This window comes from Chrysemys picta, chromosome 3 (assembly GCF_011386835.1).
Source record: "Chrysemys picta bellii isolate R12L10 chromosome 3, ASM1138683v2, whole genome shotgun sequence".
NCBI classification, from domain to species: Eukaryota; Metazoa; Chordata; order Testudines; family Emydidae; genus Chrysemys; species Chrysemys picta.
This window is the reverse complement of record NC_088793.1, coordinates 103,897,885-103,923,419: the sequence shown is the minus strand read 5'-3', so window position 1 is coordinate 103,923,419 and position 25,535 is coordinate 103,897,885. Positions and strand designations below refer to the sequence as shown.

Below are 25,535 nucleotides of genomic sequence, written 5' to 3'. Positions count from 1 at the left end.
ACATTATAAAATAATTCTTTCACTTAAGCGAAAAAACAGCTCTATGCCCAAAGTAACTGAAGGCGGAAAGATGAGATTTGGCAGAGAATGTGGAGATATGCCTTGGAGTGTTCCTGTGAACATAGATTTTTATTTTGGCCAAGTCATGAGCCTTTGCCAACTACTTTTTGAGTTTGCACAGTAAGCATTAAAGGAATAGCAGTATTTTTTAAACAAACATGGAGTAATGTTTTAAAAAAAGAAAACGTGCACATGCATGTTAGCGATATAGTCAAAAATGTATTGAAGTTTACTAGTAAATGAGGTAGGGTTCCACAGGAGCCCAGATTCATTCAGACCACATCCTTTCTGTTTTACAGCAATCCCTAGTACAACATACAGTATAAGCAGAACTCCACTGCCTCACTGAAGGGCCCTTGACTCTAAGTTAAATTCTGTGAAGCTTCAAAAGCTACACTGCAATCGGGATGTGTGATTGCAGCAGATGTAGACATATCCAAGCCTGAGTATGTATGTCTACACATGTTGCAGTCATACCTCTGGATTGCAGTGTAGATATAGAAGAACACTCCCTCTTCTGGATTTCAAAAGGTGTGAAAAATAGGGAATTACTATTTAAGGCTGCATGTGCAGCATTAGCTCTGTCCCCTTACATGACTAAATCATGATATTTGTAAAAGACTCTGATTGTTTAACTAAAGACTACTATATAATGTTGTACAATTTCTTTCCTATAGTCTTGTACAGTGCACAGTTAATACAGCAAGGTTCTGCAACAGCTCCTACACCTCATTGATTTCATTTCTTGTTGTTAAGCAGAACTCCATGTGTACTTAAGGTTGTGGAAAATATTGTATGAAATACTGATTGACTGGACAACCTCAACTTTGGCATTTCAGAACTTTGGAGTACCTTAACCATACATTCTTAGTGTTTTTTGAAGAGTTTTCTGTGCGTGTTTAGTCCTGGACACAAAAGGAAGACAAGATCTTGAGAAGATTACAAATGATATAGCAAAAAAAAAAAAAAAAATCCCACAAAAAACAAGATGACCTAAATAAGTATGAGTGCAGATAAGGTTGCATGAGAGTCTTTCATAATGTGGGGTAGTATTATGTTATGCTCATACAAAGCAAACAGGATCTTTATAGAGGAAGGTAAATACACATAGTGTTTATTGAGAATACCACAGTTAGCATATGCTTTTTAGACACACACACACAAACACACACACACTCCTGCAGTGATGTTTGTAGTTACCAGTCCAGAGTCTGGATCAATCTAGTGGCCAGCCAGATTGGTCGCAGAGGGGAGCAGGGTTCTATCGGTCGCGATCCGATGCTCCTGGACTGTGGCAAGACGAACCCAAAGTCCTATGGCAAAGCACCCTGTTCTTATAGGTTTTCTTCTTTGTTGAAGCCTATGGATTCTGCTGTGTCACTTTGTGACCGGTTACTTCTTAATTGGTGTAAACATTTCAATACACCTCCAAGAGGGTCATCCTGTCCTTTGTTCCGATTTAATCAATTGTTTTTAGGGGTGCCAGCCTTTACCTCAGGGTCGTCAATCTGCCCTTCATTATGGATGCGTGTTGATGATTCTTTGATGTCCTTTAAGTTTCTTCACTCCTTCTTCCTTGACTCTGGCTATAACAATGGCCTTCACACCTTATCTTTTTCTAATGCATGCATTCCTCATTCACACAAACAGACTGAAAATACAAACAGTAGTATTTTATATTGAGCAACAGGGCATTGCAAATTAAACCTTGCTAAATTTTACAATCAATAACCAAGACAATTTACATTGAGACCCAGGCCTTCAATGTTCCTCTAATCTACTTAACATAGACACAATAGAGAATCCTGTCTCTTACTTCCTAATTTGTAATACATATAGGAAACCATAGTAGCTTTATAACTTATTCTAAAACAAAAGGGTGACCATAATTAGTCATAAAGATTGTTTTGGTCTGTCATTCCTTTCTGCTATTCAAAAAAGGGTGGCTGACAAGATGAAATTAAATCATACATTAATTCTCATAATACATTATAAAATCCAGCTCCTACAATTTGGGCTCAAATAGTAACTGTTAAGAAGGGATCTGAATGACAAGAAAGTGGGTTCTTGTCTCAGACATGGATGAAGAGATACAGTTCATACAGGAAGAAAGCCAAACTAGACTAAAAGAGTTCAGAGCTACTGCTTTAGTGTCCTATTACCACAGAGATTTCTTTTTATGTTCGCATTTGGACAATGTCAGAAAACAAGTCAAACCACCAAAAAAATATTTCAGTTGAACTGGGACATGATTGATGTTTGCCTAATTCACCCGTATCCAACTTGAACTCTTGAATGGAAAGTTTGAATCAGTTGCTGTGAGGCTTTCCACTCTGCATGATGTCACTTCATTAAATCCATTTCTCGCTTCATGTTTTGGCACTCTGAATCACTGTGGAATTCAAGCCAGAGCCTCAGGCAGCCTTCTGATTTCATCCAAGCCCAAGTTCCAAAAATGATTGACCTGTTTAGGTACTTCTGAAAATCCCATCACCAAAATGTCTGATCTTCATGCACATTGCACAGCCATTCTGTAGGGTACAACAGTCTGTGAACATAGGGCCATAGGAAACTATGTACATGACTTTTCCATGCAGATGGCAACCACTCATCAATACCTTGAACTGACTTAGTTTCCAGAGCCTGGGCCTTGCAAACACCTGCAGAATTTGCATGGCAATAGGAGATTTCCACATGCTGGTTAACAGAGACAAAAAAATCATACTAAATTTGCAAAAGGTGTAGGTTTGCAATATGCCAACTCATCTTGTCCAACTCCTTCTAAAAAGTTCTCCACCCATACCCACCATATTCTATGATTAACACAAAGCTACTATGTGAAAGTATAAAATAAGCATCACAACCTGCACTTTAATTTTTCATAAAACTGCCTTTGGAATGAAGTATATGAGTGTCTCTAGTCTCCAAAGTTCCTTGCAATGAGCTCTTGGGCACTGAGTAAGTAATCAGTCATTATTGACCCCTCCCAGTTAATAAACCAGACAAGACAGCTATTTCTTTAATTCACACAAACTGCAGACAGTTGCATGTTTAACTGCTGTGAATCATTAAGGGCCGAACCCTGCCTTACTCCTCAAAGTATTCCCATTGACTTCTGTGGGGCTATTTCAAAGATTTCCTTGACTGGGGCCTAACTTAATATAGTTTAACTGGCCCCCATCTCCCATACTAAATGTGAATGGTAAGACAAAACAGTCCACTCCTGCCTCCAAATCAACACATTTTTATTTCAAAAGTTACTTTGTGAGTGACCATAACCTTCTTTTTTAGGCAGGTGCCTTTTTCATTAACAGTATTATTTTCCTGAGTGACAAACAAGCACATATGTCTTGGTCTGAGAAGCTCTATGTTGGAGGGCTGACATCCTGAATGCCTTCGAATGAACTCACAGTGGGCGTCAAGGTGACCTTTTAGGATAGTACATTCTAGCGTCAGGCTAATCTTTTTTGCAAGCCAAAATGGAGAGCCCATTCAAGATTATTTGTATAAAAACACAGCTGTCCTGATAAAGGAAGCCATATATTTGCATCATATGACAACATTAAGCAGCACGCCAACCTCTCTCTTTGAGAGGTTTCATCTTCTTGTTCTCATTCCTTATCAAAACATATAAAAAAAAATTGAAAGCATGGAACCAATCTTCAGGAAAATGGATATGCAAAATAAGCAAACACCTTTCACATACCGAGGCTGTTAATGAAACTGCCAAGCTGCACATTTGCAAAACTTGGGGTTTAATCAATGAGATCAGAGGCAACAATACAATCCTGATAATCTTCACTACAGAAAAGAATAGGGACTTTCCTTGTAAATAGTTTAACTGCGTCCCTGCTTTCAGAATGTGCAAGAGCCTTTGGATTGGATTATCCCATCACATAGCACCCCTGATTCAGGACAGCACATGCTGAAATCTGTTCCTATTGAGCATAAGCTAACTTGAATAAGGAGATCTTCCTAAAGTTGGGGTACAGGTGAATAACTTCATCAGTTCCATATCCTACAGTGGGAGAATAAGGCGACCCTGGCTGTAGTTTCCTATACAATATCCATGTAAGTGTATTAAATGCTGTGGCATTCTAGTTAGCTGAAACAGAATCATGTGACCTTCTAATACCGCATATTAATTTGATGCTGCCATATTATACCTGACAGCATCCAAAGTACTCCTATACTCTTAAGAATTCTTTTCCCTTTTCATTGTGTTGTGACCAGCACTGAAATAATAGTAAAACCATAAGTCACGAGAGGTTTTTTCATACCCTAGATGCTGCAGTATCCCTTAACAAATACCATATTTTGGAACATCTATCCAGCGGATTTAAGCATGGGCTTATCCCATGATTTGATAGTGTATGGTCCTAAAAAGTCTGCAAGGATAACAGAGCCGGTCGATTTAGTGTTAAAAAAACAAAACAAAAAACACAGGAAATGTTCAGTAGCCTACTGCCATCCACTATTAGCCCATTGCTCTGAGGTTTAGGATTTTACAGTAGCACATACATAACCCTTGTTAATAAAAAGCAATTTTCGTCAAGAAATGCTACACCTGAAACTTGGAATTTAATCAAGTTTCTTGGAACTAGAAGTTTGGGAGAAGAGATGAAAATATAGATATCAATTCAAGATTTGATGCGGAATTAGTTTACATTGGAATACATAGGGTCTTTGTGCTGATATTATAGCCGTGCTGATATTATAGCCATCCTGATAACATGAGTATAGTTCAAATTATTCCAGTTTAAGTCTCAAGAAGGGATCAACCATCAATTCCCTGAAGCCTAATCAGGACCTGATACAACCAATGATATTATTAAATGTTCCGTTTCAGAGTTTTCCAATAGCTTCCCAATAGGATGCATTACAGCATGACAGTAGGTTTAAGGAACACCTAGGAACTCTGTTAGAGTGCTTTACTTTCAGAAAGTGCTTGATGAGCTTACCTCTCAACCCCCAGCCCCTGAAATGAGGGACAAATTTTTTATTGAACACTGTTATTAAAAAAAAAATAGGTATAAGCATGCAAAGAGCCTGGAACTTATTATCATGAAACTAAACAATAATTCTGTGCATACTCAAACTCAAAGCATACTTATGTAGAAAGCCACTAGTTACAATAAAATAAAAAGTCCATTTTCTCGAATGCTCACTGTTATTGTATTGTGTGATTGCAGCCCCAGCCCCTAACATGTCTGGAGACCCCTCCAAATGGAGGGGGGGCAACCCCAGCTGCTAGCATCCCCAGAGACCGCCTCCTCTGGGAATGTGAGGGCAGTCTGGGCTCCTAGAAATCCCAAGGATCCTCAGAGTGGGGGGACAGCCCCAGCCCACACAAAGGGGGAGTAGACAGCCTCTGGACATGTCAGAGCCCCTCTCTCCCCAACTGTATGTGTGTGAGGACAGAGGCCTGACTGGGAATGCAGTGAGGGAGAAGGATGGGGTTAGGGTTCCAAACTATGGCCCCTCTAAGACCTGATTGGCCAAGTGAATTGATACAGAGAGCCAATGAGATCTGAGAAACAAAGTGTGATTTGGCCTTCCTGATTTCACTCCTGCATGCCTGAATAATATTTTTATACTCCTCCCTGTTCATTTGTCCAATCTTCCACTCAGGGCCGGCTCTAGGTTTTTTGCCGCCCCAAGCAAAAAAAAAAAGTGTGGCTGCCCCCACCCCAGAGCCCTGCGTCCCCGTCCCCCCCGCACCCTCCTGCTGCCCCAGGCCTGGGCTCTCCCCCCCCCACCTGCTCCCTGTGCCGCCCCAGCTCTTGGCCTTCCCCAACCCGCACCCCCTGCCGCCCCAGCCCTGGGCTCTCCACCCACTCCACCTGCACCCTCCTTCCGCCCCAGCCCTGGGTCACTGGTAACTTGCTCCCAGGGTGGGTCATTCAGCAGGAATTTTGGATGTGCACAGAACACAGACAGGATTGGTTCCCATATGGTTACAGAACTGCAGTAAAGTGGAACCATTTTCTGCTTGTGTGATTGGAGGATATCTGGATGCATATTATAAGCCTGTCCTCCATCAATGAGGAAAAGTTGAGGTGCCTTTATTATTTTTTTGTTCCACTCTTTGTTTCTATGGGGAATTTGCCGATGCGATATCACTGTCTTCCTTTCAAACAAATAAAACAAACAAACAAACAAGGCAATGGCTGTTGAAAATAGCAATTCCAGTCCTAATAACCACTGGGAAGCATTTCTTGCTCAATTTTATCCTACTTTTTCTACAGCAAATTACAGTGGATCAGTATATTTGATTTGGGAGAAATGAAGTAACAGCTGCCCACATTGAGCTTGAGCACTCCTGAATTTTGAGGTGTTCAAATCTGGAAGGCAGGTGCTAGATTCCCTTTCTGAATATTAGCTAAACCTGGAAAAGTCAATTTCTGCTTCCATGGCTCAGAAGTAGAAATCCTCCTAAGTGCCTGATACTGTGTCTAAAGCTGCCCAGGTCCTCTAGCAGAGCCTCCCCTCCCTTACTTTTCACTTTAAATTCTAGTGGGATCCACATACCTCCCTTGCTAGGTTTCAGATAGAGAGGGGCACTGTCCATTTAGTCCACCCAATTCCTTCTTTGGGGGCTGCAAGGTGAGGTCACACCAGTATCCCTAATCCAGTCTGGGGAAGTCTTCTGAAGGGGATATTTGGGCCAAAGCCTTTTACTCCTTGGGCACACTTGTTCCCCATTCACAGTGCCACCCCGTTCTAGCAATGAGCTGTCCCTTCACAACAAGCTGCAGCATGAGATTTCAGCTACCATACTCCCTCCCCCTCCCTTTCCTGTTAATTGTGGCCAATGGAATGTTGGGAAATGTAGTTCTTTCCCTGCTCCAGGGCTGGCTCTATAGGCAGGGAGCTAACCAAGGAACTACAGCTCCCAGGGCCCTCTGTTGGTTCTCAGCTCCCAGGATGGATCCCTGCCCACTGCTGCCTCTGCAAATGGGCTGCCCCAAGCAGATGCTTGCTTTGCTGGTGCTTAGAGCTGCCCCTGCTTCCACTTCTTGTAGGCTTCTTTTTTGTGTTTACGATCAGCAAGGATTTCACTCTTAAGCCAAGCTGGTCGCCTGCCATATTTACTATTCTTTTTACACTTTGGGATGGTTTGTTCCTGCAACCGCAATAAGGATTCTTTAAAATACAGCCAGCTCTCCTGGACTCCTTTCCCCCTCATGTTATTCTCCCAGGGGATTCTGCCCATCAGTTCCCTGAGGGAGTAAACATCTGCTTTTCTGAAGTCCAGGGTCCATATTCTGATGCTCTCCTTTCTTCCTTGTGTCAGGATCCTGAACTCGACCATCTCATTGTTGGTGTCACTAGACATAGCTACCAGGTAACTCAGGAGAATGGAAGGCCAGAAGTGCCGATGAAGCTCTTCTGCTCTGGGTCTAAGTGAGCCACAGTGACTCCATCTTGTGAACATTACCCAGCTTAGAGTGCTGACAGCCTAAAAAACAGAATATGTAATGGTCAGCTTTTCTAGCAGACAGCTGCTGTTTTGCTTGCTCACAAACGCTGTAGTGATAAATGCGGGGGAAAGTAGGAGGGGGAAAGACTGCATGCGCATGAATCTACAAGGCCAAAAGATAAGCAGGCAAAGGGAAAGTTTCTAACATGCACAATGTGTACCTGCTGTAACTGTTGTTTGGAAGGGAGAGGTAGGGGTGAAATAGACAAAGGCTTACACAGAAACAGCTTGGAGTATAAAAAGGGAAATTTGTTTATATGTTCTGCGTTTGATTTGAGACATGCTGGTCTCCTAGTGCCTATTCAGAGATCTCGAATAAATTTGCTTTGTTTCTCCACCTCGGTGTCTTCATTGGTGCAAAGCACACCGGGCAACGGACCCTGTTGCCCCCTTGGGCCTTCTCTAGGCTGGCAACATCATGGTCACTGCCTCCCAGGTTCCCATCCACTTTTGCTTCCCCTATTAATTCTTCCCTGTTTGTGAGCAGCAGGTCAAGAAGAGCTCTGCCCCTACTTGGTTCCTCCAGCACTTGCACCAAGCAATTTAAACAAAACCACTAAAAAGAGCTCACATCAAAATGCCTACAACTGAGGAAGTTTTACTTGACTCTGCAAAATCAAAAATATTCTCGGTATAGGATACCAAAAGACAAATATTTGCAAGGGCTACTGGTCAAGGAAGGCAGCTATCTCACCACATTTTTGACACCCGCAGGTAGACCTCTAGATGGTTGAGAATGCTGGTTGGAATCAAACCTGCAATGGAAAAATATCAGTGCCCTCTCAGCAATGGGTATTAACAGTATTCACAGGAATCAGAATTAGCTGATGACATTCTGGTATCTAGATACACAGACACAACTTCATCTGTCTGCTAGAAAAAGCCAAGGAATAAATCTATAATTGAATAAAACCAAGAAATTGCAGTTATGTGTAGTACTATACATGAGACACTTGCTGACCTCAACTGATAACACCTGACCCCAAAAAGGTACAGCCAATACTGTAGGTGCCTACGTCTAAAAGATTAAATTAGTTTAGAAGCCAATAGGATTTGTAAGAATGACAAGCCTCTCAGATGTGTGTGAACCCCTGAGGCAGCTACCAAACCAAGATGCACTAAGGACATGGTTACTTCAATGTGATGCAGTCCTCACACATATCAAGGAGCTGCTGACCAACTATCCCATTCTGAAATACTACAGTGTGAACGAAGGGACAACCATACAATGTGATGAAAGTGAGAGGAAGCTCAGGGCATCACTCCTACAAGAAAAGGGACAGCCAGTAGCTTTCATGTCAAGGTCACTATCACCAACAGAACAAAGATATGCCCAAGTAGAAAAGGAAAGTCTCGTAATAGTGTTCTCATGTGCAAAGTTCAACCAGTATGTTCAAGGACAGGAAACCATTAGTGGTTTACCAGTTTCTACTTGGGAAAGCATTTTAAAAAGCCAGTGCTAGCAGCCCCAAAACACCTTCAGAGCACGCTACTGAAATTGCAATGTTTCAATTTATGAGTATACTACAAGAAAGGGGATGAGGTGTACATAGCTGACTTTTTATCCAGAGCAGCCCTGCAGCACGAAGAGCTGGCAACTAAACAAGAATGTGAGATCCTCAGTCTGATAGAAAGCATCACCCGAGCCAGTTATGTGCCAGATTCAAGGCAGGAGCTGGAAGGAATCTGAGAGCAAACTATATAAGACAAAGATGTATGAAGTGCTCACATCCATCATTCTGTCAGGATGGACAGACACAAGGGAAGAAACTCCACCTGTCTCTCAAGAATACTGGAACTAACCAGATGAGTTGAACATACAACAGTTGAGGCAATCAAATCAGAATACCCAGATAATTGAGAACAGAAACTCTCCCGAGAATACATGAGAGCCATTCTGGAATGGAAGCCTGTATCCAGAAAGCTAGAGATGCTATATACACTAGCCAAACATGACAAAGAATATCCGAGACCTGGTGAGCAGTTGTGGTACATGTGGGGAAATGCAAGCCAAGCAGCAAAAAGAGACGATGAAATTACACTGCGTCCTCTACAGAACTTGGACTTTTTCATCACAAATCACACAAAGACTACTTTGTTACTGTAGACTTCTATTCAGACTTCTGGAAACTAAATGAACTGTCAAATACTAACACAGTAAACATCACAGAGCAACGAAGCATTTCAACAGGAATGGTATCCCAACCAGTGCACTTTCAGACCCCAGTTTACTCTCAGTGAGTTCGGTCAATTTACCCAGGAATGGGAATTCAGTCACATCACATCCTCATCATACCACTGCCAGTCAAATGACAAAGCAAACTCAACAGTTAAAATTGCGAAAGCTATTAAAGAAAGCTGCAAGAAGCAAGAGGAAATATACTATATATGGAAAGCCATTAATGAATGGATAAACACTTCCACAGAAGGCCTTAACAGCAGCCCACTTCAATGCCTGATATCAAGACATATGCATATTTTGGTGTCTACAGCCCCAGCATTACTACAACTGGCAATGGTAGAAGCAACAGACAAAAAGACGAAGACAGACAAAGGCCAAAGCCTACTAAGACTGACAAGCTAAAGAACTCTCAGTACTACACCTGAGAGATGCCATCAGGCTCAGACTATTTCCTCAGGACATATCAGCCTTTTTTTTTTTGTTTTTTTTTTTTGCACACAGAGCTAGAGATCAATCTAATGCAGTGATATGGGTCAAAATGATCTCAATCACTCAACTTTTACCCAAGGTTGTGTATGGCACCCAATAAGTCTTTGGGGGACCCAAAGTATCAATGGTTGTCAAGGGGTTCTTTTGCAGCAGAAGCACCGCCTTGTGGCCAGGCATGGCATAGCAACTCTCTGCCTGTATGACGCCCCCTCCCGATGGTCGCTCAGTCAATGTGGTGGTCTTTCTTCTCAAAACTTCACAAAGGCATCCACCAACAACTCCTGTTCTCTAAGGACTGGTTTCCCTTGCAGGCTCTTCATTGTCAGCTCTTGGCCTGCATTGGGCACGACCATGTGCATTGACAACTCAGTGAGATGTGTTACTGACAACAGTTAGTTTGTTCCAAATTTCTTCACCTTCCCCCAGGTGGGTTTGCTGAGCAGTTATATCATTCACTATCTCCAGTGCCAGCTCCGGTGCACCCATCTCATAGGCATTTGCCCCATCAGACATCCTCTTCTCTTTCCCATTCTTGGGGCTCCTGCATTTCTTCCTGCTGTGAGTCTACCTCTTCAAAGGGCTAAATCTTCTTATGGGGACCACTTCTCCACAATAAAAAAAATTAAGCCTTGTCCATCTCTCAGCCACTGCCAGAGTTTATGGCTTTTCCCGCAGTTCACCCCAGCAACTCAGTCTCCCCACCCTGGTTCACCCAAAGACAAGCCCTTCTTAGATATCCCATCTGGCCATAACTGTAACATCTCTTTGGCCGGGCCACCGGATGCTGGATCCCTCTTGTCTACCTAATGCCTGTAGCCATTGCTGCTTCTTTCCCACAGGATCCATAACAGGTACTGCTGCTAAACTTCTACCCTGGCTAGCCACTGTTGTGGTTCCAACTGCACCTCCTGCCACTCTCACCAACCTGCTGAAGCAATACCCAAATCTGTTTCACAGATCCAGTCCTCCCCAGAAATGGGCACATGAAATTCAGTTTCCATGTCTGTCCCTGTACACACCAGGGAGGAAGGGCAGCCTCAACAAAAAAAGGCCTCCTTATATTCTGGTTCCAGCTCTCTCTTTTTCCTTTGGGGTCCATCCCTTTTTCCTCTTGTTCCAGGCAGGGGCGGCTATAGGCACCAGCAAAGCAAGCACGCGCTTGAGGCAGCCCATTTGCGGGGGTGGCAGGGATCCAGCATGGGAGCTGAGAACCAACAGGGGCCCTCGGAGCTGTAGTTCCTTGGTTAGCTCCCTGCCTATAGAGCCAGCCCTGGAGCAGGGAAAGAACTACATTTCCCAGCATTCCCTTGGCCACTACCAACAGGAAAGAGGGGGAGGGAGGGAGGAAGCTGAGACCTCATGCTGCAGCCTGCTGTGAATGGAGAGCTGCACTGGGAAGGGCAGGGATACCATATTTTATCATTCAAAAAATAGGACACTCCACGGGGAGGGAGGGTAGCCCCATCCTGCCACCATCCACTCCCTCCAACTGCCCCCCACAGAAACCCCAACCCATCCAACCCCCCTGCTCCCTGTCCCCTGATCACCCCTGCCCCTATCTAAGCCCCACTGGTCCTTGTCCCCGATTGCCCCCTCCTGGGACCCCACCCCCTATCTAAGCCTCCCTTCTCCTTGTCCCCAACTGCCCCCTCATGAGACCCCCCCAAATTCCCCCCTAGGACCCCACCCCCTACCTGTCCCCTGACAAATCCCTGGGACCCCCATGCCTATCCAACTGCTGCCTGTTCCCTGACTGCCCCCCTGAACCCCTGACTCATCTAACCCCCCTTCTCCCTGCCCCTGACTGCCCCCCCAAACCTCCACCCCATCCAACCCCCCCTGCTCCCTGTCCCTTGTCTGCCCCCACAGAACTCCCTACCCCTTCTGCAACCCCCCCAGCCCCCTTACCGTGCCACTCAGACCATCGTGTCTGGCTTCGCGCAGCACCAGACACGCTGCTGCATACATGCTGCCGTGCTTCCCTGCAGCAGAGCCACAGCCCCTCCCACCCCCCACCCCCCCCAGCACCTGCCTTCCAGATTTGAACACCTCAAAATTCAGGAGTGCTCAAGCTCAGTTTGGGCAGCTGTTACTTCATTTCTCCCAAATCAAATATACTGATCCACTGTAACTTGCTGTAGAAAAAGTAGGATAAAATTGAGCAAGAAATGCTTCCCAGTGGTTATTAGGACTGGAATTGCTATTTTCAACAGCCATTGCCTTTTTTGTTTGTTTGCTTAAAAGGAAGACAGTGATATTGCATTGGCAAATTCCCCATAGAAAGAAAGAGTGGAACAAAAGAATAATAAAGGCACCTCAACTTTTCCTCATTTATGTAGGACAGTCTTATAATAGGCATCCAGATATCCTCCAATCACACAAGCTGAAAATTGTTCCACTTTACTGCAGTTCTGTAACCATAGGGGAACCAATCCTATCTGTGTTCTGTGCACACCTAAAATTCCTGCTGAATGACCTGCCCCGGGAGCGAGTTACCAGTGACCCAGGGCTGCGGCAGAAGGAGGGTGCAGGTGGGGGGCAGGGAGAGCCCAGGGCTGGGGCGGCAGGGTGTGTGTGTGTGGGGGGGTGAGAGCCCAGGGCTGGAGCAGCAGGGGGTGCAGGTGGTAGGGGAGAGCCCAGGGCTGGGGCGGCGGGGAATGCAGCGAGGAGCCCAGGGCTGGGACGGGGGGCAGCCAAAATTTTTTTTGCTTGGGGCAGCAAAAAACCTAGAGCTGGCCCTGGTTCCAGGGGCCATTCAGCTCCCACTTCTAGTACACAGTTGTAAAAGGGCACTCACCTCTTGAGCACCTCCAAGTGGTTCAGTGCAGTAACACAGTCCTTTTCTTGCTGCTGGTGCTCCCCGTAGGCTGCCCCCTGACCTTGGTGGGTCTTAAGTGGGTTGGCTCTGTGGCCGAATCACAAAGTCAAAATGAACCCCTTCCAGGATATTAAAAGAGTCCAATAAATAAACAGTCTATTTACCCTTGCTAGGACTTTCAGCCCCAGCTCTGGGCCCTTTAAGTTCAGCCCATTGCTCAGGTTCCCAAATAAGCTCCATCCTCTTCTTGGGGTTTATATTACTTTACCTATGGCTGTTAGGGGAACCCAGGCCCATCCATTACTCCAGGATCCAAACCAGGGACCCTACAAACAGCAGCCACATACTGCTGGATTCAATTCATTGTTTGCTTCTTTGGTGATCCCCTTCCCCTCCCCTCACTTCACACTTACCTCAGGGTTAAGGTTCTTACATCTTCTCTCTCCTGCAAACCCAGTTATGCAAAATGTAGCCAGAAGACAAACTCTAACTAGCCCTCAAGCTTCTTTAGCTAGAAAGGAGCCTTCTTTCTCCCCCTTCTAGCCCCAACCAGGAAATGACCTGCAGGTCCTTTTAAATGGGCCAACGGAGTTATGATTGGCTGTTGCTGGCCCCTCTAGCCCTTGGAGGAGAAGGTCTATAGTTTCCAAAATGGCCACTCTAGAGAGCCCTCTCGGTAGGCAAGATTGGAAAAGTGGGGAGGGGTGTAGTAGGAGTGTGGGGCTCCCAGCAGGGATCTACCAAATACACCCCATCACAATGGTATTTAAGAACTTGTTCACTTCTTCACTTGTATAGATGTGCGGTCTGGAAGGATTATGGTGCACATGCACCAGTAAGAGAAAAAAAAACCATGAGAGGGTTTCTGTGCAACCACTTTGGCTTGCCTGGGTAGGTTGAGGGAATGTGCTGATGCCATTGCCCCTAGTGAATACTCTACCTCTGATGTTTCTAGTCCAAACTTTTGTACACCTGTGCAATAAAGATTTAATACTTCATTTTGGTTTCTCTACATTTTCTGCTATAATATAATGTTTTTATTTTATGGGGATGTTTACTGTGAACACAGCAAGAGTCAGCAGTCAGTCTAATTAACATTTTTGTTGTATCGGGGAAGGAGGAGCCGGAGACAAGGGCTTTGTGGGACTTGGGGATGTGTGTGGTGGGGCAGGACAAGAGGAGAGGGAACGGAATTGTGGCTGCAGAGGGGTTGGGCAATGCGGAGAGGTAGTAGGCAAGCCTGGGATTGTTTGTGTGAGAAAAATCTATATTTTACTAGCCCTTGAAAGCAGGGGTGGGGGAAACAGGCGGCTACTTCCTGATCTTGAGGTAGATTAATGTGCTGTGTCAACAGACAATGTGGAGGTTTGGAACTGACAGAGCAGGTACCTTGACCGCTGAGGAAAAAGAAATGTGGTGCAGGATTGCTAACATGTAGCTTTGGGGCCATTCCCTGATCACAAGGTTGCAAAAGTTTGCAGGAGATCAAGGAATACACTTTTTACCCCTTCTTCTCGCTCTTTTAGCTGGAATCCTGTGGCTGAGAGTTAGTGGGCTGTAAAAAGAGGTGAAGGGCTTGTATATTTTAGCAGCTGTGGGGTTGGCAGAATAAAGGTATGTGTGTTAACAAGACATATTGGGGCATTGCTGGAAAAGGGAAGAGTTAAGGTTGCATGGGCATTTCTTGGTTAACTGCATTTCTTGGTTTTCAGACATTTGAGTTTTCCTCAACTCAGCATTCTGCAGGGGGATGACATAACATCAAGCACCGTTAACTCTGCATTAACTATTTTTTGCCATTTAATATATATATTGAAATAGATTTTTAAGGGAGTATAACAGAGGGCCAAATATGTAAAGCAGGTTATGGTATTCATGTTTAATTTTGCTATCTCAAATGTGGCAAGAGGGATGTTATGATAGATAGATCCACAATAATGAATGCCATAGTATGAAAATATGCTTATATAAAAGGTAGTGTCTAAGAATGTAGAGCAGGGGTTCTCAAACTGCAGGTCGGGACCCTCAGGGGGTCGCAAGGTTATTACATGGGGGGGTCACAAGCTGTCAGCCTCCATCCCAAACACCACTTTGCCTCCAGCATTTATAATGGTGTTAAATATATTTAAAAGTGTTTTTAATTTAAAAGGGGGGTCTCACTCAGAGGCTTGCTATGTGAAAGGGGTCACCAGTACAAAAGTTTGAGAACTACTGATGTAGAGAACTCTGTTTTCAAGAAGTGCTTAATGAGAGAGGACTGTAGATGTAGAGGAAATAATAAAGCCTTAAGGGTTGCACTGTCTTGGTTCTCTCTTTATTTTTGAGAACTCAGCTTCTTAAACATTTCTTCAATTCCCTTTACAGTCTGTCTTTATTTAGAATCTTTCAATTCTCCAATTCCTCCTAGTTTCTGAACTTTGCAGTCCTAGAGCTACTTCTTCATTTCTTGCCAGCTCCAGACTTCAAATGTTTCAGACCAGAGATGCACAAGATAGTCATAGCAAAAAATAAAAGTGCTAAAAATGGAGCCCCATTCAAATTCATGATGCTTTACTAAAAATGCAGTGTTTTGCACAGAACTGGCTGGTGTCACCACCATTGTCAAGTTCAGTGTGGAATTGTTGCTACTAACTGGATAGTTGTGAAAATGTTGAGGCTATTTTTTCCTGGTGCATTTTGAGTTTTTAGATGGATTAGTTGCTACTGTCACAGGGTTTGTATACAGTATCAGTTCTTTTCATGACTAACTGAGACTACACTGTATGGCCAGGAGGGTTAGCAGAAGCTATTTTGATTTGGTATCTCTAAGGAAGAAGCTGTATTCACAGCTCTGATGCTCTCTTTTTGCCCGGCTGCTGCTTTCAACGTGGTGGGAGGAAGTTCTAGGGTTTTTCCCTTACTCTTATCCGTCCCTCATTCCATTTCACTTTGTCTCCCCCATTCTCTCCCTCTTCATTTGCAGAACAAATGACTTCCTGAGCTCAAGCCAGTGCAGTCATGCTTTAAACTTGCGCTCGGGCACTCCATCACACACACAACAGAGCAGTGGCCCCTGAAATGTGTCTCAACCCCAACCTCAGATCGACTACTTACTGTACAAGGTGATGAGTTAGTTCAGTGCCCATGAGAAGTAATTCCTTGACATCTTATGCCAGTAATGCTGTTGTATCCCAGGTTACTAAGACTTTGTTTGAATCATAGACCTGAGACTTTTCATTGAGCTATATATTTTGTCACAGCTGCAATGTATGAACAGCCACATTGTACTGACTCAATTCCTAAAAGTCTGGTTTCAACATGTATCGGGCTTAGTATAACCCAAGATGGATCCTCTGAAACAGTTTCTCTCAGGCGGCTGTTCTAAAGTCATGCTGAGGAATATCAAAAGGCTATTTCCAGGGCATTACAACTGCCTTCAAGAGCGTCATTTCTGTTTTTGTGAGGTGAACATCTGGGGTGAAATCCCATCCCCATTTCAATCAGTAGCAAAACTCTCATTGACATCACTGGGGACAGGATTTCACTCCCAGGCAGAGCCGTCCCTAGGGTATGGCGAATTGGGGCAACTGCTCCCGGCCCCGCGCTTTGGGGTCCCCCGTGGACCGGCGCGATTGGCCAGCACGATCAGTCCCGGAAGTGACGGATTCATCACTTCTGCCCCAGGCCCCGCACCCTCCGAGGGATGACCCTGCTCCCAGGCACTAGTTATTGGGCAGTGACCACTTTACTAATTTCATGTTGACCACTGAACAAGTCATTGGATGTTTGCCACTACTGCCCTTGGCTGAATTTGAATCCTGACCTAGAAATGAAAACCTTTATAGCCAATTATGAAATGCTGATTCTCAGATATTAAACTCAGTCTTTATTCACTCTACCTATTGATGAGACAATAACATTTCCTTCCTGGGAGTATGAAACACTATGTCAAGAGACATTTTTTAAGATTCAGACAGTTCAAACAAAGCATATAACTTATAAAACTGTATTGGGGTGGAGAAGATTTTTATGGGCTGTGCATTACATGTTTTATTGCCATAACTTTGCCCTGACCACATTATTCATGAGTGGCATAAACAAAGCATGAGTTACTTAAAAGGTCTTTCTAAACAGCTGGCAATAAAATAGCAAAGATTCAATTGTTCAAATAAAAACAAGGAGTCTGATGGCACCTTAGAGACTAACAGATTTATTTGGGATCTGTTAGTCTTTAAGGTGCCACCAGATGCCTCGTTGTTTTTGTGGATACAGACTACATGGCTACTCCTCTGATAATTGTTCAAATGCCCATGTGATGCTGGCAGAGCAGGTGCCAGCTCTTGTCAAGGTTTTAGGCCTCAGCCAAGCACTGAAATTCATTGCTGGAAACCAGTCTGTTTCAGAGTAGCAGCCGTGTTAATCTGTATCCGCAAAAAGAAGAACAGGAGTACTTGTGGCACCTTAGAGACTAATAAATGCTCTAATAAATTTGTTAGTCTCTAAGGTGCCACAAGTACACCTGTTCTTCTTGTTTCACCTGTGTGTTAGCATGATTAAGATGGGTATTGGATTTATAACAATGTGTTTAGACTTTATAAAATACTTGTAAGTTGCTGCATACTTTAATCTCACCTTATAGCATCTAATAAAGATATAAGTAATAGTTAAGTTTTTGCTTTATAACTGTAAAAAATGTTTTCTCTGAAACTGTGAACCCAGTCAGGAGGGATCATCTCCAGCCCATCAAGAAGGCCTATCAAAACTAAATGGGCCATTATGGGACATCACATCACAAAGACTTTGTTAATTGTCCCCTCACACCCATGATGAGGCAACATGCAAAAGGGCAAATCCCATTAGCTTGAATTCTGGAAGAAGGAAATAAAAATAGCTGACAAGAAAATTTTTCATTTCTTACTGCTTGGACTCTCACAGGGCTGGAGCTATGAAACAGAAACAGTGATCCCCAGGGTCAACCTGGGTTGGCCTTAAAAGACATTCAGAGCTGACAGATTACTATAACTCTGTCACCTTTTAAAACCATAGACTAACTCATTTGTGTATGTGTTTGCATGCATTAACCTTATGATAACTCGTTTATTTTCTTAGTTAATAAGTCCTTAATTAGTTTAATATAGGATTGGCTACAAGCATTGTCTTTGGTGAGAGATTTAAGGTACCAGTTGACCTGGGGTAAGTGACTGGTCTCTTTGGACTGGGAGCAATTTGAATATTTTGTGATCTTTGGTGTATAGCAACCATCTATCCATAAAAAGAACAGGAGTACTTGTGGCACCTTAGAGACTAACAAATTTATTAGAGCATAAGCTTTCGTGGACTACAGCCCACTTCAGTAGTGGGCTGTAGTCCACGAAAGCTTATGCGCTAATAAATTTGTTGGTCTCTAAGGTGCCACAAGTACTCCTGTTCTTTTTGCGGATACAGACTAACACGGCTGCTACTCTGAAATCTATCCATAGGCGCCAACTCTGTGGGTGCTCCGGGGCTGGAGCACCCACAGGGAAAAATTAGTGGGTGCTCTGCACCCACCGGCAGCCAAGCTCTCCTCCCCCCCCCGCCCCACCTCCTCCTCCCCCCTGAGCGCGCTGCGTCCCCGCTCCTCTGCCTACCTCCAGCGCTTCCCACCGCCAAACAGCTGTTTGGCAGCGCTTAGTATTTTCCGGGAGGGAGGAGCGGGGACATGGTGCGCTCAGGGGAGGAGGCAGAGACGTGGGGGAAGGAGGTGGAATGGGGGCGGGGATTTTGGGGAAGGGATGGAATGGGGCAGGGCGAGGGCAGAGCAGGGGCGGGTGCAGGGTCGAGCACCCACTTGGAACAGTGGAAGTTGGCACCTATGCATCTATCAAAGTCCAGCTTGCCTGGGTGGCAAGATAGACTGGAATGCCCAATATCTGAGACTCCATGGTCAGACTGTTATAGTGCTTTAGGAATTCTTGTTACTGAACTGATGAAATCTAATTATAGAACACACAACTAGTTTGGGCTCTCTGCCCTGCTTCTTGACAGCCTGCCCTGAGGTTGACACTCATGGTCATGAGCCACTCTAGACAACATGACACCCACTCTCTGAACTTTCCTTTCCAACAGCTTGCCAGTATCTCTACTGACCCCCATCTAGTCAGACACTGGATTATCTTCACATATTTATCATCCAAATAGCTCAGATCATCTGAAATCTACCCAAATATATCATTTTCAGACCACTATACAAGTATTAATGCTCACCCAATCCCAATGAAATAAGTTGCAAGTTTAAATGTTCCCATTTTACAGCTAGGAAAACAGAGAGCCAAATTTATTCCTAGTGTAAGCAGTGACAGAGTTAACCTGAGCAGGGCTGAATCTGTCTCAGTGAGGTTAAGACCAATATTTTCAGAAATTACCACCGATTTGGGGGGGTATCTAAATTTTTCAGACCAGAAGCATCTACAGCATGATTCTCTGCCAGAGCCTCTGGAAAAAAACAATTAGGCCAAAAAGATGGGACCCAAAAATCAGTGGCCACTTTCAAAAGTTCAGCTGCATGTAACTTTCCTAAGGGTCAGAACAGGCTCCTATTGAAGTCTATAGGAAAATTTCCACTGGTTTCAACAGGAGTTGGATGAGACCCAGGGTGAATTGTGGCAGAAGCTGGGTTAGAAGAACAGGAACTCCTGTTTTTCAGTCCCATGCCTAGTCTCCTAAACCACACTGCCTCCTGCTTCACAAGTCTTATAAACACACCATACCACTAAGCTTTTTGTTTAAGACACGGGTTTTGCTAAGGTTTTATTGGGATTTTAAGTGTTTATGCTTTTTCCATTTTAAGTCTTTTAGTTACTATTAAAACAAGCTGAGATTGCTCTGGATGGAGTTTAGCATCATCCATTGTCAGTTTATTCCATAACTTTTGAAATAATGGAGCTTGAGATAGTTATTCTGCCCACACACACACTGTATAAATTTATCAGTGCCTCTCATCTAACACCTTATGAAATTATTCATATTTTTCTTCAAAACACGTTGCTTTGGCTCCAGGCTGTGTTTTGACAGTCTGCACTTTAGTATGAGTGAGGATAGACTCATCTTACATCAGGACATGAATCCCGTTGTTGCAGCTACAACAAGTCTTTGTGCAGTTGAGTTATTCACTATCTTCACTACTTGGCTTGTAAGGCAACCAGTGACTCCTGATTAAATCAATGGCATTTGATGGGTCCAAAGGAAAAATCCAGGTTAGGCTATGCAGCTGATGCAAATCTTTTTGGTCCTGTAACTAAGCTGAAATGGCTGCAAGAACATGTTATTTCATTAGATTCTGGCAATTCTTGTTAGTTGCAAGGTAAGGAATTAAGAATTTTATTTTTCTTGTGGCATTTCAGTTTTGGCCAAAAAAGCAAATGAAAAGGTGCACAAAAATGAAATATTAAACTAAACTTTTTTCCCACTAGCCTCCGACGTCTGAGTTAGGATAATATTTCAGACCATTTTTAATCTACTGGAGTCCCATTACAATGAGCTGAACACAAGTGACTAAACTTTACAGGGTGAGCTGAGCTTTCAAAAGGACTTCAAGTCCTGACCTGTGCCTGGTTTCCTCCCAAATGGGAAAAAAATCCTGGGACTTTTAGTCCAAGGATAATTGAACCTCTAGGTACAGCAAGGCATGCTGGGAAAGTTGCCAGGGAAGTGTAAAAATCAGTCTTTCCTCAGACTAGACAGGCCTGAAATGAAATGGTGGTGTCATTGGGTCTCAAGAAGCAAAGTGCCCTGGAGTGGCTTTGGAAGGGACTAGGAAAGAGGCCACACCCTGATATGGCTCTCACTGCATATTGAAAGAGACCCCCTACAGAGAACAGCAGCTGCTAGGAATCCGATCAAGACCCATGAGAGTTTCTCAACTAATAAGGGAGCTAACAAAGGGAGTAGCCCAGGGGGACTGTGCTGAAGAAGCCTGGGGAAAGGCTGGGTTGGAGGTCCAAGAGACAAGCAAGCCTAGGAACTTGACCTGAGGGAAGAGTGACGTGGGATGTCTGAGGGCAGAGGGGGCATAAGCTTTATAACTGAGAAGCACTATTTTAGACTCATAGGACATCAACCTGGAGGGATGAAAGGCAACCAGGAGACTCATAAGGTATTGAAAAATCTTATACAATTTCAAGTTAGAGAAAAATCTCACTTCCCACACACTCTTACCATTCAAGGACAAGTATTAAGAACTTAAGAACAGCCATACTGGGTCAGACCAGTACTCCATCTAGCCCAGTATCCTGTCTACCAACAGTGGCAGGTGCCAGATGCTTTAGCGGGAATGAACAGAACAGGGCAATTATCAAATAAGCTGTCCCTTTACTTCCACTCCCAGCATCTGGCAGTCAGAGTCCTAGGGACACCCAGAGCATGGCGTTGCATCCCTGGCCATCATGGCTAAGATCCATTGATGGACTATCCTCCATGCACATATCTAATTCTTTCTGCTTCCCATTCTGAGGTGACATGTTCCCAATCAATATGGGGATAGTTGAAATCTCACATTATTATTGGGGTTTCTATTTTTGTAGCTCTCAAATCTTTAAACGTTTCACAATTACTGTCACCATCCTCGTCAGGTGATTGGTAGTATATTCTTACTGATATATTCTTATTAAAGCATGGAATTTCTATCCATACACATTCTATGGTACAGTTTGATTCATTTAAGATTTTTTACTATATTTGACTCTGCTTTCTGTCCGATAGTGCCACTCCCCGACCTCCTCTGTCATTCCTATATTTTGTATCTTGGTATTACCATGTTCCACTGATTATCATAATTCCACCAAGTTTGGAGTCCTTGTTATAGGAATATCCTCATTTAATACCACACACTGAAGTTCACGCATCTTCGTATTTAGATTTCTAGCGTTTGTATACAAGCACTCATAAAATGTGTCAATATTTAGTTGTCTGCCTTCATGTGATGTAATTTAATGGGATTCTTTGTTTGACTGTTTCTCTTCAGCTCCTACCTGTACTTTATAAACTTCTATCATCTCCTCTTTACTAGGATATAGATATCCCCTTGAATAAATCCTCCCCAAAGGGATGCATCTGTCCAAACTATGTGCTCCTCTGCACCTGTCAGCTTTCTCTCAGCCCTTAGTTTAAAAACTCCATGATTTTTTTAAATTGTACATGCCAACAATCTGGTTCTGTTTTGCTTTAGGTTAAGCCCATCCTTCCTGTATAGACTCCTCCTTTCCCAAAAGGTTCCTCTGTTCCTAATAAACCTAAATCCCTCCCCCCAAAACCATTGTCTCATTCATGATTGGGACCCGCAGTTCTGCCTGTCTAACTGGTCCTGAGCATGAAACTGGAAGCATTTCCGAGAATGCTTCTTTGGAGGTCCTGGACTTTAATGTCTTACCTAGCAGCCTAAATTTGGCCTCCAGGACCTGTCTCCTACCTTTGCTTATGTCACTGGTAACTACATGTATCAAAAGTGCCAGCTTCTCCTCAGCACTGCATATGAATCTATCTAGATGTTTTGAAAGGTTCCCAAACCTTTGTGCCCAGCAGGCAATTCACCATCTAGTTCTCTTGTTCATCACAATCCCAACTATCTAGATATCTAATGATCAAGTCCCCCATTAATATTAACTATCTCTTCTTAATACCTGGAGTCCCCTGCCCCAGAGGGTATCCTAAGTGCAAGAGGATGATACCATGACATCATCTAGAAGGATACATTTACTATAAAACAAAACATTGGCAGTATCAAAAATGGTTGACTTCAAAAGAAGGGGATCATCAACCTGAAAACATTAAGGAACACTGGTTTAGAGCATCAGGCCTAGACCTCATGATAGAGAGAGGATATGGGCTCCCTTACCCATACCTAGCCCCGACAGCAACTAGGCAAAGGCCATATAGACTCTGGACAGAGGACTGTGAGCCAGAAAGGGTGAAGGGTTTTGGGGAGCCTTTGCACAGTCAGCTTCTGCTGTTTCTAGGCTTTGTAGCAAGCTATCTCTCAGACTTATAATGCAAAAATCAGTTATTTTGTTTCCTTGTTTCTTCCTTCTGGAGTGGGAAAAAAAATACATCCACAGAGAGAGTCATTCAAGAAATCCCAGGATTGCCCCTAAAGGCTTGTGATGCTCAGATGATGCTCAGGATTCAGAAAATTGATTATCCTGCTGCCCTGGGCCACTTGTAAATGACTACCCAGCTCGTTTCATCACTATCCTGCAAATCTCTTTATTCAACTTTCCTGATAAACAACCACACCAGGAGGACTTTTCTGAAAAGTTCACCACACAAAGTGATCTTAAAATAGAAGCCCATCAGCTGCTGATCAGATTAATCAATTGGTAACAGGCCCAACAGATGCTTGGTTGTTCAGATTTAATGGCTATATGACAGAACAAGGAGTAATGGTCTCAAGTTGTGGGGGGAGGGGGCGGGGAGGTTTAGGTTGGATATTAGGAAAAACTTTTTCACTAGGAGGGTGGTGAAGCACTGGAATGGGTTACCTAGGGAGGTGGTGGAATCTCCTTCCTTAGAGGTTTTTAAGGTTAGGCTTGACAAAGCCCTGGCTGGGATGATTTAGTTGGGGATTGGTCCTGCTTTGAGCAGGGGGTTGGACTAGATGACCTCCTGAGGTCCCTGCTAACCCTGATATTCTATGTGCATATAACAAACCTGCCTTTCCTGCTGGTTTCTAGGGGTTGGCATCACATAATAATCATGACACAATTTCCAGCAGGGAGGGCATGTAATAGGCAGTGAAGGTTTTAAACTAGTGTGTGGTAAAGCAGGTGAACAGTTACTGAGATTACCACTAAGCAATGCCAAATGCTTGAGGCTGAACGAGCCATTCTGATTATGGGGTATTTCTCCTTGATATTTTTCTTCTTTTAATTGAAGAGTAAATCCAAATATAATGAAATCCATTTAGAATCAATTAAAATAAAACAATTTCTGCAGTAGCCTAACACAGTTACTGTTGCTCTAACACAAGACAATCTGGTTCCAGGTCAGTGACTCTAGGAATGGAGATGTAAGCTGCATGTCAGGAACAAGTGCAACTTACTAAGTTAGAGCCCAGCTCTCATTTACACTGATGTGCCGAACAGTGTCAGGAGACCTCAGTATAAACGGGAATCAAGACCTTAGTATTCAGCGAGGTCCAAAGCAGGGGTAGCCTACCCCAACTTGATATTCCACGGGGATGGAATTGATCTCTGGACTAAATGTGTCCAACTCCTTTTGCAGTCAGTGGGATCATTCATCCCTAGCATTTGTTTATTAAAGGCCCTTATCTGGTACTCTAGGTGACTTCATTTATAAAAATACAATAGCTCATACACCAAACAAATCAAGATTCACCAAAAGATCTGAACTCTGCATAAACCCACCCCTCAGGGAAAAGAGATAAGCCTTGTGGCTACTCCTGGAAGTTAATAGATCTAGGCTCTGTCAAATCAGGGTTGGATGGATACTAAGGGCTGGTCTATACTGAAAAGTCTATACTGAAAATTGGCATAGCTACCTCTCTCAGGGGTGTGGGGAAAAAATCCACACATCTGAGAGATGTAGTTATGCCAACCTAGCCACCAGCGTAGACAGCACTAGATCAACAGAAGAAGTTTCCTATTGACCTGGCGCTGTCTACACCAGGGATTAGGTTGGTTTAACTGAGTCACTCAGGTGTGTGGATTTTTCATACCCCTCAATGATGAAATTATACCAACCTAATTTCCTAGTGTGGACCAGGCCTTAGATACAACAATGATAGGTACACTGCAAAGAGCTACAGTAGGCAGAGGTAATGGACATTTACATTGAAAATGCACTGCTGTTTGCCTCCCTCCTGTTTAAATGGGAATTCACATGCCTCAGTTAATCACACTTACTACAGCATCAGAGGGAAAAGAGATGGACTCTGAAATTGCCAGGACCCAAGCCATTTAGGGCACAACAGCTTATACATGGCATAGAAAAACGTTGGCAGACAACGCTGACTGAAGCACAGGTACAATATGCTCTCTGTGAGAAGTCTGACTTAACAAGCATCCACATTCTGCACCAGCTGAAGTTTGACTCATTTTCAGGCATAGCCCTGTGTACAGAGTGTTGCAGCAGTCCCATCTCAAAGCAGTACAAGCATGGATAGCTGTAGTCAGGCCCAAGTGTGAAAGAATGGATTGCAACCTCCTAACCATGAACAATTAATTAAAAAACAAACAAACAAAACAATTCCCCTCTTCCCCCTCACCCCTGCACCACCCCCCAAAAAAGCCCCACCACTATTCTTGATCACTGCTATCTGGGCAACTGAAAGAGAAGAGAGAATCCAAGAGGACACCCATGTTGCAAACTACATCAGAGGAGCAGATATGGTTCCACATCTTCTGGTTACTTCTTATAGCTTGCAAGTACTACCTCTCTCCACTATCATAACCAGGCCTAAAACTGAATTTTATTAGGATCAAGAAGATTTAGCAATTTCAACAAAGTTACACTAGGTATGAATTTGGCTC

General features: G+C 43.8%; 1 long non-coding RNA gene across 3 annotated transcripts in view; it reads right to left on the bottom strand.

Annotated features, from left to right (window-relative positions):
- The window catches only part of LOC135982365 (uncharacterized), a 109,382-nt gene that overhangs the window by 34,354 nt on the left and 49,493 nt on the right, over positions 1-25,535 (bottom strand). The window contains exon 1 of one of the 3 annotated variants that reach the window (XR_010599685.1): positions 13,446-13,650. The exons of 1 other annotated variant lie outside the window; for it this stretch is intronic. This is a non-coding gene — a long non-coding RNA (uncharacterized LOC135982365). Of the gene's footprint in view, positions 1-13,011; positions 13,130-13,445; positions 13,651-25,535 lie in introns of those variants that run through there. One more of the 3 variants, XR_010599687.1, reaches the window with a different exon arrangement.